Genomic DNA, 17,254 nt, shown 5'->3' with positions numbered 1-17,254 from the left:
AGGACCCCACCCCTCAACTTTTACCTCCCCTCACTTGTTGGCAAAACAACACAGCGCCTGGCGCATGGTAGATATTCATTGAAAAAGTTTTTGAGTGAATGAAGAGAAAGAAACATTGTGCAACATTGTGTGACTTTTTATACTAGACACTTTTCTACTAGAGAACCTTAAGCTTCTTTCTCTCATTTGGTACATAAACACAAAATATCTCCTAATAGGGCAGGGTTCAGTGGCTCACACCTATAATCCCAGCTAACTCACATCTATAATCTCTGCACTTTGGGAGGCCAAGGCAAGTGGGTCGCTTGAGCTCACGAGTTCGAGACCAGCCTGGGCAAGAGGGCGAAACCCCGTCTCCACAAAAAAAATACAAAAATTAGCCAGGCACGGTGGCACGCACCTGTTGTCCCAGCTACTTGAGAGGCTGGGTTAGGAGGATGGCTTGAGCCCCGGAGATGGAGGCTGTGGTGAGCCAAGATCATGACACTGCATTCCCAGCGTGCATGACAGAGTGAAATCTTGTCTCAATAAATAAATAAATAAATAAATAAATCCTAATAAATACAAAGTGGTCCACTTACTCGTTTTCAACTCTTGGACTTTGGCAGAAGTGGTCTTCTAAGTGACTCTGATCCTTCCCTGATAACTGATGTTATATATGAGCAGGCACATATGGTTTTAAAACAAAGTAAAAAAAGTATTTTCTTCCCACTCAAAGAGAAAAATGTATTCGACCTTACTTCTCTGAGCTCTGGTTCATAAAGTCAAATGAGCTTCTAGCTGTCTGGCCAAGAAAGGAGAGTGGGGCCGAGAAGCAGGCCCCCATTTATAGGGAAGTTCAGCTTGAACTACCTACAAGCAGCCCAAGCCTGTTCTCAGGACCCTGTGTCTGATGCCTCAGAGGTCCTGCTAGCTCCAGGGCTGAGGAGCTGGTAGTAGGTGGTTAAGGAAGGTTACAGCACCACTAATAAGTTGAAGGGGGAAAGAAGCACATCATGAATTGGCTCTGACCCAGTGTCCCAGTGACTTTCAACCACTCTTCTTTCCTTGTCACAGCCGTGCCTGCTTCTCTGTCCTCCAGGACTGTGTAGTCATCTAAAGCCATTAGTAGGGCACCTGCCACACCCGGATTGCTGCTGGTGTCATCAGGAAGAAACCCCATCAGCTCTGCCCATGTGTTTGTTCCCTCTCTGTTCCCTCTCTGGAGGGCTTGGGATTCATTCCCTGACACAAAGCCTGGCTGAAGGAACTGGGGCTTGGCACTGATATAGGAGTGCTAGGAAGAGAAGAGTGTGGTATGGAAGTGGGGAAAGGAAGTGCTGGGTAGAAGAGGGCATGGTCCCTGGCTAAGGCTCCACCCCTACGGACCTAGGTGAGGACAGACATTTCCTGCCCAAACGTTGCATTTCCCAACACCACCTTGGCCTGCCATGCCCCCATCCTGTGTCTATAAAAACCCCCAAGACCTTAACAGGCAGACATTGCAGACGCAGGAAGCGGAGAGGTGCACCTCAGGGGAGGAACACAGGCGGCTAGAACACGCAGGCGGCTGGATGTTGAGAGGAATGCACCGACAGGCACTGGCAGACAGGACCGGCCTGACAGGACTGGCAGAAGCAGAAGGATGAGGAGTTTGGCTGGGGCAGTCAGAGGAGAGCCCAGGCCTTTAAGCCACCTGACTCCATGGGAAAATCTCTCCACTCCGCCTCCTTCTGACTTCCCCCGACCTACCTCCACTCAAAACCTTGCACTCATTCTCCAAGCCCAGGGGTAATCCCATTGTTCCAGTACACCAAGGCTAGAACCTGGGATACAGAAAGCACTCTGTCCTTGTGACAACAAGAGAGGATCTAATTGAGTTGGTTAACACAAGCTGACTATGGACAGCAAAACTGGAAGAGCACCCTGTAACACACGCCCACTGGGGCTTCAGGAGCTGTGAACATTCCCCCAGACACTGCTGTGGGGTGGGAGTCCCCACAGCCTGGCCCTCTGTATCCTTCCCCTAGAGGTTTGAGCAGCGGGGTAGCGGAGAAGGGAGCCACTCCCCTGTCACACGCCCTGCGAGGGGGACAAGGGAAGTTTTCCCATTTCGGTTCTAGATGTTTGTCCTGGAGCCATCATTAATGCACTTGCTCTTTAAGAGACCTCTGCTTCCCACTGAGCAGAAAACACATGGGTTATATCCTGCTGCACTGGCTCCCAAACACCACCTGGCACCCAGGCAAGTGCCTCTCAGTGCGCTTTACTTCAGACCATTCACAGGGTGGCACTAGTCACAGCTTGTCTATCGCACGGTAGGAGAGTGATGGCAGCAGGCAGCCTAGCGAGCCTTCACTTGAGGGCGAAAAGTGTGGGCAGTGGTCCTAGTGGTCCTCTTCAGCTCCCTGCCCAGCCACGCAGTCAACACACACCTCTCCAGCAGTCAGAAATTCCTTCTGGAAGGTCTCTGGGCTGTGGAAGACTGAGCATGTTCACTGAGAAATTGCAGGGCTTCTTCTGAGGCAAATCCTAAGCTTTCAAGAATGGTAGCACCTTTCTGGTTAGAGACAGCTAGTTGTTGCCCAATGCCCGTTCTCGTATGTTTTGTTAGTGACAGAACCCCAATATTTCAAGGGCGGCAATATGTCCAGAGAGAAAACTGCATTCCCCAGCTTCTCTTGCAGCTACATAAGGCCATGTGCCTAATGAGATACAAATGCAAGCATTGGGTAGGACTTCTACAAAGCTTAATGAAACATAGGTCATTAGGGCTACTCCTGCCTGCTTTCTGGAACTTCCTGTACTCCAGCAGCCATCCTGGACCACGATGGGGGAGTGGCCACACAGCATAGCTAGCAGGGGCAGAACAAGAACAGGTTCCTGGGTCTCAGGCAACAGCTGCTATGCCAGCCCAGTAGCCTACCTGGATTTTTTTTTAGATCAATAGACTTACTGTTTTTGAGCAGTTTTATGTTTACAAAGTAAGTGAGCAGAAAGTACAGAGTGCTTCAATGCTGAGGATGCCGCCTTGCTAAGTCATGTTTGCCCAAAGCCTGCACTCCCAGTCTCAATGTGAGCGAGTCCCCAGCAGACTGGAACCAGCAGAGAGGCCCCCAGAGAGGTGGAAACGCGGCTGGTTCTGTCTCAGTCTGATCGATTGTGTGCGCCTGCAGCAATGTTCCTCGAAGCCTGCTCTGGAGACCATCTGCATCAAAACCTCCTGCAGTGGCTGCTTTAAAGTTCAGCTAGTGCATCAGAATGTTGGGGTTGGAGCCCATGGACACAAATTGAGAATTTCTAGAAACTGCCAGTGCTGAAAACACCAAATAATTTTTTTCTTCCATTAATGAAAATGCAGAGGCAACCAGCTTCATGACTTAAGAGTCAAACCACTCAAATAATGCTTTGAGCATCATGGCTCCAGACCCCCCCAATTTCAGTGGTCCCTCTATCAGCTGAACACGTCTGGCCACACCTGGCTCACATGGCTGAAAAAGAACAACTATTTCCTGTCCCTTACAATTTCCATTCCTCATCTTTTCAACCAGGGCAACTTCCTTCTCACTGACGTTTCCGAATATAAGTTGTATCTGCTCTGCCTTGTGAGAGTGGCTTATCTAGTAAGTTTGTTCTCCCTTTGTGAAGGACACCCCAATTCCTGCTAATGCTGATGCCTGGAGCAAACTAAGAGGAGGGCATTTCAAAGGGCCTGTTTGTAGATAATTACAGACGAGGGGCCGATGAAAGACTCAGTCAAATCCTTTTTAATCCCTGTGATGACAGAGAGAGAGAGAAACAGAGACAGCGAGAGAGAAACAGAGAGAGAGAGAGAGAGAAACAGAGAGAGGGAGAAGCTTTCATATAAACCAAAATGACACAGACAAAATATTCTTTCCCGGATCTGCTCACAGGCCACCCTATGTGGGGTTCAGCTCAAGAACCGACAGGATGAGGAAGGGTGGAACGGGAATCTGTCAATATCAATGCAGTCTATTGCATACATTGATATATTCACAGCCTTCTCCCAATATGGGTGGGAGGTGCCAGGAGATGAGGAAGGTAGGAGAGCCCACATGTGTACACACACACACACACACACACACACACACTCACTCAATAGCGCCTTTAGGGCTCCCACTTCTGTGGCATGCAGATGGCCTTAGTATTGGTGAGCTGTCTGTATTGCCCTTCAACATGATTTTCAACTCTACAGGCAAAAATCTTTTCTCTTCTAAAATTCACAGACTTCACTGCAACCAGATGTGACTTAGCAAGGAGGAGTCCTCAGCACTAATTACAATCCATTTTTATTTTCCACTATGTTTATGGTACATTTTGTGCGCTGCTTTTTCTTACCTGTTTTTTGCTTTTTTTCCCCAGTTATTACTAACACCATTGAAATTCTTCTTTTGTGAAACTAAATAGCCAAAAGAGGAAATTATACTTCACAAATAGAACTAAGGCATGTGATGTTCCTCTCAGGAAGAAAGACAGCTATGTAAGAAATTTCCACCTAGTTTTCTTCTAAAAACAAAAACAAAAAAACTGCTGCTATTTTTTCCCTCAGAGATTAATATTTGTAAAAGCTTTATATTGGAGGTTCTTTTAAATAATGCATCATTCAGCTGGGCACAGTGGCTCACACCTGTAATCCCAGCAATTTGGGAGACCTAGGCGGGTGGATCACTTGAGGTCAGGAGTTCGAGACGAACCTGGCCAACCTGGTGAAACCCTGTCTCTTCTAAAAATACAAAACAAAGCAAAAATTAGCCAGACATGGTGGCAGGCACCTGTAATCCCAGCTACTCAGAAGACTGAGGCAGGAGAATCCCTTGAACCAGGGAAGTGGAGGTTGCAATGAGTCGAGATGACACCACTGCACACTCCAGCCTGAGTGACACAGCGAGACTCCATCTCGGGAAAAAAAAAAAAAAAAGATAAGCATAGTCTTAGGTCCATAATAAGTGTCCAGACTTTTGGAGAAAGCTTATGCAAACCAACTTCCTAAAGCTAAACCTTATCGACCACCCCCACAGAAGTTTAGCGAATCAAAACCACCGTGATGACTATTCCCATATTCACTATGATTTGCCACCCTACATTCTTTTAACATACATAGCAATAAATCCAATGGAAACTCCCAAACACTTCTCTATTACAAAAGAAAGCCGCACACAGCAGAACTTTGTTCTCAGTTTAAAACTTTTTAAAATTCAATTAAATGGAGACAATTCACGAAAGAAAAAAAAAACAGTTTATAATTTAAAAAATCAGTGTCAAGTGGTGTGAACAATTAATATCGAATACAAAGTGACATCTGGACTAACACATGGAAGTTTCTCATTCAAAACCTTTTCCCCAAGCAAGAAACAGCCCAAGAGCAAGATAAAGCAGTAAGTGTCTCCACATGCTAGACACATCGATCATGCTGCTGCTGGAGAACTGCTCAGCTTCTATTCTCAGTCTAATAATTCTTATTTTAAATACATCTTTTAAAAAGCCTTTAGGGGAAAAAGGGGGCTGTTTCTCAAGTCCATGTTTCATTTCAAACTGCTGTTTAGAAGGATAAAGACAGGCTGAGTTAGCCATGCACTGACAGCAAGGCTGCTGGAATGCACGCCCCGTGGGCGCGGGCCTGTGGTCCACTTTCTGTGTCTGTCTGTGGTCGGATTGTCAGCCTCCTGTTTTACCGTTTCCGTGTTGTGATGATTAATGTTATGTGTCAACTCGGCTAGGCTATGGTGCCAGTTGTTTGGTCAAATGCTAATCTAGAGGTGGCTGTGGAGGTATTTTTTTAGGTGTGATTAACATTTTAAGTCAGCAGACAACTGGGCACAGTGGCTCATGCCTGTAATCCCAGCACTTTGGGAGGCCGAGACAGGAGGATCACTTGAGGTCAGGAGTTCAAGACCAGCTTAAACAACACGGCGAAACCCCATCTCTACAAAAAATACAAAAATTAGCTGGGTGTGGTGGAGTATCCCTGTAGTAATCGCTTGAGCCAGGAGGCAGAGGTTTCAGTGAGCTTAAATCGAGCCACTGCCCTCCAGCCTGAGTGACAGAGCGAGACTCTGTCTCAAAAACAACAGCAACAACATTTGTGTGAGAGGACTCTGAGTAAAGCAGATGACTTCAGTAACAGGGGTGGGCCTCATCCAATCAGCTGACAGCCTTAAGAGCAAAACCCAGGTTCCTGAAAGAAGAAGGAATTCTCCTCAAGAATGCAACATGGAAGGCCGGGCGCGGTGGCTCACACCTGTAATCCCAGCACTTTGGGAGGCCGAGGAGTGAGGATCACTTGAGGTCAGTAGTTCAAGACCAGCCTGGCCAATGTGGTGAAACCTCAACTCTAATAAAAATACAAAAATTAGTTGGGTGTGGTGGTACATGTCTGTAATCCTAGCTACTCAGGAGGCTGAGGCAGGAGAATCTCTTGAACCTGGGAGGTGGAGGTGGCAGTGAGTAGAGATCATGCCACTGCACTCCAGCCTGGGTGACAGAGTGAGACTCCATCTCAGAAAAAAAAAAAAAAAAGACGGCAACATGGAAACCTGTCTAAATTTTCAGCTTTCTATCTCAAGATTGCAACATCATCAACTCTTATCTGAATCTCCATCTTTTTATCTCACTCTCAATGTATCTATTGATTGAAAATAGATTGATAGATCTCTTATTGGTTCTGTTTCTTTGGAGAACCCTGACTGATACATATGTTTGTGTCATATTTAAAAATATCTTCACCATTCTGAGATTAGTAAAACAATTTTCTCTCACAATTTCCTTTCACATTTTCATGTTTTCATTTTTTTATTGTTTAATGTTTTATCCATTTGTTTTTTATTTTGGCATAACATGTGATTAAGAATATAACTTTATTTTCTCCCAGATAGGGAAATTCCATTTTGATTTGTATGTCCGGCATAACTATAAAGTAAAAAGACTGTTTTTATTACAGTTTGTAGGCTGGTTCAGAGAACAATTATGAAAGAAGAGTTTCAAAAACACTTTGAAGAATACTATCAGCTTTAAGAAAAGTGGATTACTTCACAGGAAGTACTTTGAAGAACAAAATTCACTCGGATATAGAAGTCTTGAAGTGTTTGCGTACGAAAAGAAAACCAATAACTTAAGAAGATGCTTCATGTGAAACTATGTTGCTGAAATTAAACTAAGGAGCTCCCGTGCAGGCATTAATCTGGGGCCGAGGAAGCTCTTTTGCCCACCAGCCCTTAATAGATTGTGTCTTGTGATTTTGGTTTTGCACCAAAGCAGTGACACAGTGACTCAAATCAGTGGGAAACTGTATACATGAAATTTCGTTCTCCCCTTTATTAAATCCAAACCACACAGGGAAAGCCCTTTGGCAAAAGGCAAAATGGCGCCACGCCAGTGGGAAGATGATCTATTGAGTCAATGTCTTCAAGACGCTGATTCAAGAGGTATGACGCTTCCTTCTGTAAATTTAGTTTGTTCACGATGCTGTTCGAACATTATGAACGTTTTAACCATTTGGAACTAGTTTCCTAACAGAGAAAAAAGAGGAACCAAATCCTATATCCCCCTCTCCCTCAAAAAAATACTATTCACAGAGTTTATAATTCAAAGCAATTCAAAGTCAAATTTTAGCCTCAACAGGTACATTTTTCTCATGAAAATATTTGACATTGTCAAATGAAGACACATTCCAGAAAAAAAAAAAGGGACTCAAATTAAGCACTGAACGTAATACATCTGACATAACCGCCAGGCACACACACAGGAGTGAGCACATCCAGTTTCCAGTTGTTTTCGCCATAGCATGGTCATTGCAGCCTGTCTAATCCTTGACAGTAGCTCCTTTTTTAATTAACATTTTACAACAGTAATCGGTTTTTGGAAGAAAAGCCATAGAAATGCACATAAGCACAAGGAAGAAAGTAACACCTTAATCTTCCCACCCCGGGATGCACGCTGTGGGCGCGCTCAGGTGCGTCCTCTTTCTCTCCTGCTTTGCACATTGATTGTTTAAACAGAAGCATGGTCTCCATACTGTTTCTTTTTTTTTTTTTTTTTTTTTTTTTTTTTTTTTTTTTTTTTTTGAGACGGAGTCTCGCTCTGTCGCCCAGGCTGGAGTGCAGTGGCCGGATCTCAGCTCACTGCAAGCTCCGCCTCCCGGGTTCACGCCATTCTCCTGCCTCAGCCTCCCGAGTAGCTGGGACCACAGGCGCCCGCCACCTCGCCCGGCTAGTTTTTTGTATTTTTTAGGAGAGACGGGGTTTCACCGTGTTAGCCAGGATGGTCTCGATCTCCTGACCTCGTGATCCGCCCGTCTCAGCCTCCCAAAGTGCTGGGATTACAGGCTTGAGCCACCGCGCCCGGCTAATTAATCTCCATACTGTTTCTAACCTGCTTCTTCTAGTTAGCCACAGATGGGAGACATTTTCCTACATTACAAAATAGTCTTGTATACCCACATTTTAAAAGCTTCCGTACTACATTTTTTTTGTATATGTGTAAACGCATGCCTAGCTCTATTAGGAAATAAAATTTTGTTACATAAAGGAAAAACACCAACCTGATTCAATGTTAAGTCAGTCAAAACTACTGGATTGGCCAGGCGTGGTGGCTTATGCTTGTAATTCCAGCATTTTGGGAGATAGAAGTGGGAAGACTGCTTTAGGCCAGGTGTTTGAGACCAACCTGGGCAACATAGTGAGATCCCATCTCTAAAAAAAGTAAATAAATAAAAGGCGCCCAGGCTGGAATGCAGTGGCGCAATCTCAGCTCACTACAACCTCTACCTCCTGGGTACAAGCACTTCTCCTGCCTCAGCCTCCCGAGGAGCTGGAAATACAGGTGCATGCCGCCACACCCAACTGATTTTTATACTTTTAGTAGAGACAAGGTTTTGCCATGTTGGCCAGGCTGGTCTCAAACTCCTGACCTCAGGTGATCCACTCGCCTCAGCCTCTCAAAGTGTTAGGATTACAGGAGTGAGCCACTGCACCTGGCCGTCTACAAAAAAATTTTAAAAATTAGCTGGGTGCCATGACTTGTGTCTGTAGTCCCTGCTACTTAGGAGGCTGAGGCAAGAGGATCACTTGAGCCCAGAAGTTCCAGGTTACAGTGAGCTGTGATCTTGCCACTGCACTCCAGCCTAGGTGACAGAGTGAGACCCTGTCTCTTAAAAAAATAAAAAAACAATTTTTTAATTAAAACAAAGCTATTGGGTTCCTCTTGCCCCTGTTGAAATGTGGGGTGCAAGAAACTTGTTCTAGGATCAACGCCTAGTCCTGAGCTTCCGGAAGATGCTGGTGACGGTTGGCGCTTGCTTTTTCTGCTTGCACTCAGATAACTCCTTCTTTCCAGAGACCAGCTTTCTCCAGGCCGTGAGTCTGGAGCGCCAAGAAAATTGCTCTCAGATCTGGGTCTCTGCTCCTGCTCCCACTGAAAGCAGTCTGGGTGCTGTTTGGTCTGTGGGCTGTAGGGGCCGACAGACTTTTGTTGTTGTTGTTTGTTTGTTTGTTTGAGATGGAGTCTCACCCAGATTGGAGTGCAGTGGTGCGGTCTCTGCTCACTGCAACCTCTGCCTCCTGGGTTCAAGTGATTCTCCTGCCTCAGCGTCCTGTGTAGCTGGGATTACAGGCACCCGCCACCACGCCCAGCTCATTTTAGTATTTTTAGTAGAGATGGGGTTTCAGCATGTTGGCCAGGCTGGTCTTGAACTCCTGACCTCAAGTGATCCACCCGCCTCAGCTTCCCAAACTACTGGGATTACAGGCGTGAGTCACTGCGTGTGGCTGGGCCGGCAGACTTAACAGCTTCATAACTCTACTGCATAACAGCTTCATGGCAGAGTAGGACAGACTCGCTCCTTGTTCCTCCATTGCTTCATCAGTAATAGAGGATAATGATAGTGCCTCATCAGGCTGCTGTGAGCCTTAAGTAAGATAGCAAATGTGAAGTTCTCCATTTAGTGTCTGTGAGAAAGCTGTCATTACTTGCTGGACAAGACCCTTGTGGTGAATGAATATGTGTTGAGATTTTGCAAGCTGTCACAGGGAACACTAAGATAAACCTTGCTTTCAAGGAGAAGATAACATCCTAGAGGGCAGGAATCAGTACGGTTTGCAGGCCAAATCTGGCTGCTCCTTGTTTTTGTATACACCACAAGCTGAGAAACATTTTTACATTTTAAAATAATTTTTTTAAAGATCAAAAGAGGAATATTTTGTGGTGTAAAATTGTATGGAATTCTAATTTCATTGTCCATAAATTGTATTTATTTTTATTTGTTTTTGGAAACAAGGTCATACTCTATCACCCAGGCTGCAGTCCAGTGGAGCCATTATAGCTCACTACAGCCTCCACCTCCTGGGTTCAAGGGATCTTCCTGCCTCAGCCTTCCAAGTAGCTGGGACCATAGGCACATGCCATCATGCCCAGCTAATTTTTAAAAAACATTTTGCTTTTTTATTTGTTCATTTATTTTGTAGAAATGGGGTCTCACTTTATTGTTCAGGCTGGTCTCAAACTCCTGGCCTCAAGCAATCCTCCTGCCTTGGCCTCCCAAAGTGCTGGATTACAGATGTGAGTCATCATGCCCAGATACAATGTCCATAAATCAAAAACATTCCTCTCATTAGTAGACCTGAATTACAAAACATTATACTTAGTTTTTCTTATATTTTGAATTTATCAATAATGATATTGTGGAAATCTATTCTCTTTCATCATAAAGACATATATAATCGTCTCAATTTTGCCTCTTGTCCCCTAAGCCTAAATATTTACCATCTGACCCTTTACAGGAAAAGTTTGCTGACTCCTGATATACAGCCAAACAGCTCATTATAACATAGGATACTCTCTCACACAGGTGCCAGCAAACTCAGGAAGTCAGAGAAAGGAGCAATGGGACCCAGCGGGAGGAGTAGATGCTGGTCCTTGGAGAGCACACTGTTTGAGCTGGAAACTAATACAAGTGGTTACCTTTGGGTACATGGGGAGGAGCGCAAACTGGGTGAATGAATACAGGAAGAGAAGTGAAGATTTTCACTTTATAGCTCTTTACATTTTTAAAAATTTCTAACTATATGAAAACATACACATTTCAAAAAATACAGCTAGAAGACTGTGCTACACCAGACATATTGGCTGTCACCTTCCATGCAGAAAGTTCTGTGAAGGGCCCAGGCGAGGGAGGAAGAACGAGAGCCCAAAGCTCGTGGTGAGGACCTGGCAAGATGTCCTTGAGGTGGAAATGGCAGAGCCCAGTGCCTACCGTGATGGCAAAACCATGCCCTGATCGCTTGGGTGGCAATCCTGCCTGGTAAAGCTTTGCTCAAATATTGAAAGCTGCCATGGTGAAAAGGACACTTAACTGGGGAATGAATCCAAGTGAGTGATCTTTCTGAACACCAGGAAGCTGGCAGAGCTATTAACTAGATTGCTCACTGGTTTTCACATGTGTCAACCTTCTCATTCTGCAAATGGGCTATCCCTCAGGCCAGGAATAGGAAATTTGTGGCAGTTCTCAGGAGGGAAGGGAACATTCTGTTTCAAACCACCAACCCTACTCTAAGTGGAGAATAATGTAAAATGTATTGTATTTGCAACATTACATTAAGAATGTTGCAAAACTTACAAAAACCAGAATTTGGGGTATTTTTGTATAAGTGGAACTTCAACACAATTCCATCTAGCAGTTGAACAGGTAAATAAGTTGACAATTTTACTTTCGCAAAAAATTAACTGGAGAGAATACCACAGGAAGGATATACAAGGACCTGGCAAAAGTGAGTTGGCATTGAGGGAGTGAGTCCAGGTGACTAGAGTCAGAGCTTTTCCTTCCACTTTATTAAAGAGGAAAAGGAATTCAAAAGAAATAGGAGCAGGAATTCTGTGTATTCGAAAAAAACAAATGTTGCTGAAGAAGGCTAAACTATCAGGTTGCCACGTAATCCTGTTGAACACACCCCATAACTTGGCACTTACGCCTTCCTTGACTTCCAGGATAATACTGTCTTCTGGTTCTTCCCCCACCTCTCTGATGTTCCTTCATAGCCCTGTCATGGGCTTTCTCTTCTTCACCCATCCATTAATTCCCACAGCCTTGCCACCATCCTGGTTCCACCCTTGGCTCATCATCCCTCTTGTCCTCTCACTACACACTTCATTTTGGACAGACTCATTCACTCCTGAAAGTTGATTCCCCAGCCTCTCCCCAAGCTTCAAACAGGTGCACCCAAGTGCCCAGATACTTCCCGCTTCTCAGTCTCAATACGCCCACTTCTGAATGCATCTAAAAGCCAAGGGAAGACCGTTGGGGTGTGGGAGCAAAGGGAAAACTTTTCCTTTGTTTTCTGAAGGTTTGCTGAAAAATCAACTGACGAAAGGTGATTAACAGGAAAAAGGCGTATAAAACGTATTTACACGCATGTGTGTCCACAGGAGTCATATACAATATGAACTCAAAGAGGGCCAGATGGTTGAGGCTTAAATACTCTCTTCATAGGGAAGAGACTTAAGGACCTGGGAGGTGGGAGGCAGGCATTAGGGAAGGTGAGGGGTGGAGCTGCACAGGAACAAAAGGTGTCTTATTATGCACATAAAATCTTGCAAGTCATCTCTTGGAGCTGGCCTCAAAGGAATAGATGAAAAATCTGTCTGGGTGTGTTGATGACACCCAGCCTCTTCTCTTTCAGTTTATCTTTCCTGGTTACTTGATGGGATCCCTAGGGAGGAGGTCTTAAAACAATTTCATTTCCTTTGGAAAAAAGCTTTATTGGCCAGAGAAGGAAATTTCAGAGAGCCCTTCTCTGCACTTGATGTAGGTAGGGGGAAGAGGACAAGGTAAGGTTACAGGGACCTTGATTTTGAGGCAGCTTCTAAGTCCTCTCTGCATATCAAAGTGCCAGACTTTGGGATATTGCTTTCTGAACCCCAGTGGGGGCCTCACAGGGGTCGTTTTCTCCATGCGTGGCTTGGCAGGAAAAGGCTTAAATGGCATGGGAGACAACAGAGCGTAGTTAGCATCAGGTGGGGACCAAAATGTCGTGTTCACTACTGTATCTCCCCGTTGACATAGCATCAGACACATGCTACAAATATTTGTTGAGTGGAAAAAAGAGAAAGAGGAAAGAAAGGAGAGAGAGAGCGCGGATGGGAGGGAGGAAAGGAGAGAGAGAACAAGGAACAATCTTGATAAAATCCTAGCTGTTTACTAAATGTATGACCTTGGGCAAATAACTCAGCTTCCTTGTCCCTGGACCTCAATATCCTTATCCATAAAATGAGGCGCTCTCCCCGGGTCGCTGTGAGGAGTGAACAAGAGCATATGGGCAAAATGCTTAGCAAAGGGCCTGATTCATAATGAGTGACCCGTAAGTGCTACTATGATGACTATACTCTCCAGGGTCATACAGCCGGTGAGGAGCCAAGGCTACAAATATCCAAGTTCTTTCTCCCTGCTGTTGGAAGCTCTCCTGGCATACCCTGGGTTCTCACTGCCCTCAGAGCCCTGTCCCCTCTGGTGAGCACAAGTTCTGTGCTGAAAACTGCCAGCCTCATTGTTTCTGTGAGCTTGAAAACCTCTTCAGAGCAGCAGGCTCTGACACACGCAAAGAAGGAGCAGGCAGAACCATTAAGACACACTCAGCCTGAATCACCATCCTCCTCAGCAGGGCTTTGCAGCAGCCTGGGGAGATACTGTTCTCAGCCACTGGACCAGATTGCTCAGGGAGCGGGAGGACGCAGGAAGCGCAGGCCACCCGTTCCTGCTGTCACTGACCTAGTTTGGCCCGCTTCACTGGGAACATGAAGCCACACCAAATGGAGGGACACCAGGAGCAGCTGATGCTAGCTGGAGGGACAGGAGCTCGGGCTCCAGGGAGCTGAGACTTCGGGGCATTCCAGGGCTTGATTTGGGGCATAGAGTGCTCACTTGGTGGAGGGGGATGGCAGTCATCGTAGTCAGCCCTGGCTGCTATAACAAAACACCACAGACCAAGCGGCTTACATAACAGCAATTTCTTGTCATTCTGGATACTGGGACATCCAAGATCAAGGCTCCAGCAGATTCTTCCTGATTCCTGGATTGCACCTCCTCGCCGTGTCCTCACAGGGCAGAGAGAGGAAGCCAGCTCTCTGGTGTCCCTTCCTATAAGGACACCAATCCCGATATGAGGGCTCTGCCCTCAGGACCCCCCTAATTCTAATCACCTCTAAAGTCCCCACCTCCCAATACCATCATATTAGTGGGGAAGGTTTTGAATTATGAATTTCGGGAGGACACAAAGGTTCTGTCCATATGTCAGGTAACAACCTTCCTGGCCTCCATGTGGTCTTGACCATCCTGAGCACAGACAGAGGCCACAGACAGCGGTGACGGGCAGGTACGGCACCGTAGCTAAGAGAGCAGAGCCTGCAGCCAGACTGCCTGGGTGTGAAGGCTGAGTCTGCCTGTTGACAGCTGTGTAACCTTGGGCCAGCGATATCACTTCTCCACACCTCAGTCTCAAATGCGGGCGACGATAACAGGACTTAACTTCTTAAGGGTGTTAGATGTGAATCCGTGTACAGCATTTACATAGAAAGGTGCCTGGATCATCATCAACACTGCATAAGTGGTTGCTGTCAAAATCTTACTATGTCACCAGATAAGCCAGTTTAATGCTGGTGACGGGACAACCAAGGGCACAGAGTTCTTTATGTTTGCACAAGGCGTGGGAGAGCGTAGGAGTGGTGACTAAAAGAAGGCTCTCGTCTCTGTGCTCCCTCATCCTTACTATGAGACCCTGCACATGGCACGTCATCTTTCTAAGCCCCAGTTTCCTCCTGAAAATGAAAATAATAGTTTCACTCTGCTTAATTTGCAGGGTTCCTTTGATGACTAAATGAGTTAGCATTCATGAAAAATGTTTGAACGCTCCAGAATGCCAAGTGTGATGACCGACCTGAGACTCCTTTTGCCTCTATGGATGACCATGCCAGCAGCAGGTGGATAAGCCCAGACCCCAACACTGTCAATTCATTCCTCACCTCATCCTATGCCCTTGGAAGTGGCAAAGCATGTGCACGTGAGCACCTATGTTGGAGTGATGAGACAAGCCAGCGGAGACAGTGGATCAGAGAACACTGAATCAGCTGGGAACGTGGGAGCTGAGTGGGTGGGGCTGGAGAGTCATGCATTTGTCATTTTCTATTGAACAAAGGTACAAGCAAATATAAAAATGCATAAGGAAGACACGTGACTATTATTAAAAGTTTAATGGCAAATTCTTCCAGCTCCTCTTTGTTTCAAAGTGGAAAGAGTCACTTGGGGATGGACATTTGCATCCCTTCCATAAGGAAAGAGAACAGCCCCAGGTCCTCCTTGGAGAGCACATGATGATCTGGAGGCATGGGTTCGTGCACGATGCCTTCCAGCAGAAGAGAGGTTTGAGCCATGTATGTAACTCTCCACAACAAACCTCATCAAAGGAGTATCAGTTGGCTGGGGCTGCCATAACAAAGTACCATAGCCTGGGAGGCTTAAACAACAGACATTTATTTTCTCACAGCTCTGGGGGCTGCAAGTCCAACATGAAGATGCCAGCAGGGTTTTTTCTCCCAAGGCCTCTCTCCTTGGCTTGTAGACATCCCGCTTTTCCCTGTGTCTTCATATCATCTTTCCTCTGCATATCTGTGTCCAAATCTCCTCTTCTTATAAGGACACTAGTGGTATTGGATAAGGGTCTGCCTTCATGACCTCATTTTAATTCATGTAACTCTTTAAGGACCCAGTCTCCAAATACAGCCACGTTCTGAGGTACTGGGGGTTAGGACTTCAACATGTGAATTTGGAGGGGGACACAATTCAGTCTATAATAGAGGGCAAGGGCTTTATTTCTGGCATCTATCCCACATCATGCTATAAGCCCAATATAATTATCCACAGCTACAGAAACTTAGCACAATCATGGGCATGACCTGGCATAGCTTCTTGAGCACTGCGAGCAGTGTGATGACTGGAGACAGGGACTGAGGGTGAGAGGCAGGAGTAGGGTACAGCTTCCAGGGCCCCTGACCATGCAAGGTAGAGTCTAGCTGAGCCTGAGCAGCTTGATCTTGTCATCTGCCATGGGCATGTTATACTTGAACTCTCAACACTTCTCAGGAAGAACTTACACAAACAACCTCTACACTTAATGCTTCCATTTAAAGAAATATTTGCAAACATCGGACTTCTGTTTCCTGAACGAACTCAGCATCCGCAAGACCACATCCTTGTCTGCATAAAACAGAAGAGTCGGGGCCAAGGGGCCCTGTGAAGCATACATATCTACATACCACCAACCTGTGACAGCCTTCAGCTGTCATACCCTGACTTACAAAGTAACTCATCTCCTGTGGACTGGATGTCCCAGGACCACTTGTACTGTAATACTCTGTGACTTTAACAAGAGTTACATAAAGCAACAGAGGCAATGAATATTTCATTCTTCCTTCCTTCATTCACTCATTCAACAAGTATTGCTCAAGCATCTTCTATGTGCTAGGTGTCCTGGGGGAGGAGCAAAGCAGAGGAGGCTGCCTGTAGGAAATGGCATTTGAGTTTGCTCTTGCACACAGGCCAAGATTTTGGTGAGCAGATGAATTCCAAGTGGAAGGATGAATAAAGGCCAAGAAGCATGAATAAAGGCCAGGAAATAGGAAAGACAAAACCTAGTTACAATCGATGAGTAGGTAAGTTCTGATACATAGAGAAAGACCATTGGGTCAGGAAAGAGTGGGTTATCCATCCAGATGTGTAGGCAAGAAGCTGATGTGCCTTAGAGAGAAGACTCCACTTCGCCTTCTGTTCTTCACTTCCGGCAGGCTTCAAGTCAACCTGCAGAGATGAAGGAGAGGCGGGGAAGTATGAGGAGGGAAGCAGATGGTTCTTCCTTCCGATGAAAGGACGGAGGGAGGAAGGAAGCAGACGATTACAAGCTGTTTGACTATAAACAGCACAAGTGTTCTTCTAGTTGGAATCACGGTAGCTCTTGTTCTGGCCATTCTTGGGGGCGTTTGCATTTGTGTGGGGAAAGTGACATGACTGCCTATTTTTGAACATTTAAATCTGTCACTGGTTGAGTGATTTTGTTTCATGCCACTCACAGGATGAAGACGATTGCTCATGCTGATACTGCCTTGCCAGCTTCAATGGGTGGGAACCAAGGGAAATGTATGCTGTCCCCCATTGTGGCCTCTAACATGGGAATTAGTGCCTATGGAAAAACTCCCTAAAATAGAATCACAAAGGAATAAT

At 45.7% G+C, this 17,254-nt stretch overlaps 1 protein-coding gene across 2 annotated transcripts in view; it reads right to left on the bottom strand.

Annotated features, from left to right (window-relative positions):
* The window catches only part of RASL11A (RAS like family 11 member A), a 94,192-nt gene that overhangs the window by 57,832 nt on the left and 19,106 nt on the right, over positions 1 to 17,254 (bottom strand). Inside the window, exon 5 of one of the 2 annotated variants that reach the window (XM_050766901.1) lies at positions 9,479 to 16,834. The exons of the other annotated variant lie outside the window; for it this stretch is intronic. The gene's annotated coding sequence lies outside the window, so the exon portion shown is untranslated. Of the gene's footprint in view, positions 1 to 9,478; positions 16,835 to 17,254 lie in introns of those variants that run through there. 2 annotated transcript variants of the gene reach the window in all.

Source organism: Macaca thibetana, chromosome 17 (assembly GCF_024542745.1).
Source record: "Macaca thibetana thibetana isolate TM-01 chromosome 17, ASM2454274v1, whole genome shotgun sequence".
NCBI lineage: Eukaryota > Metazoa > Chordata > Mammalia > Primates > Cercopithecidae > Macaca > Macaca thibetana.
The sequence above is the reverse complement of the archived record's forward strand: the minus strand, read 5'-3'. Positions and strand labels throughout refer to the sequence as shown.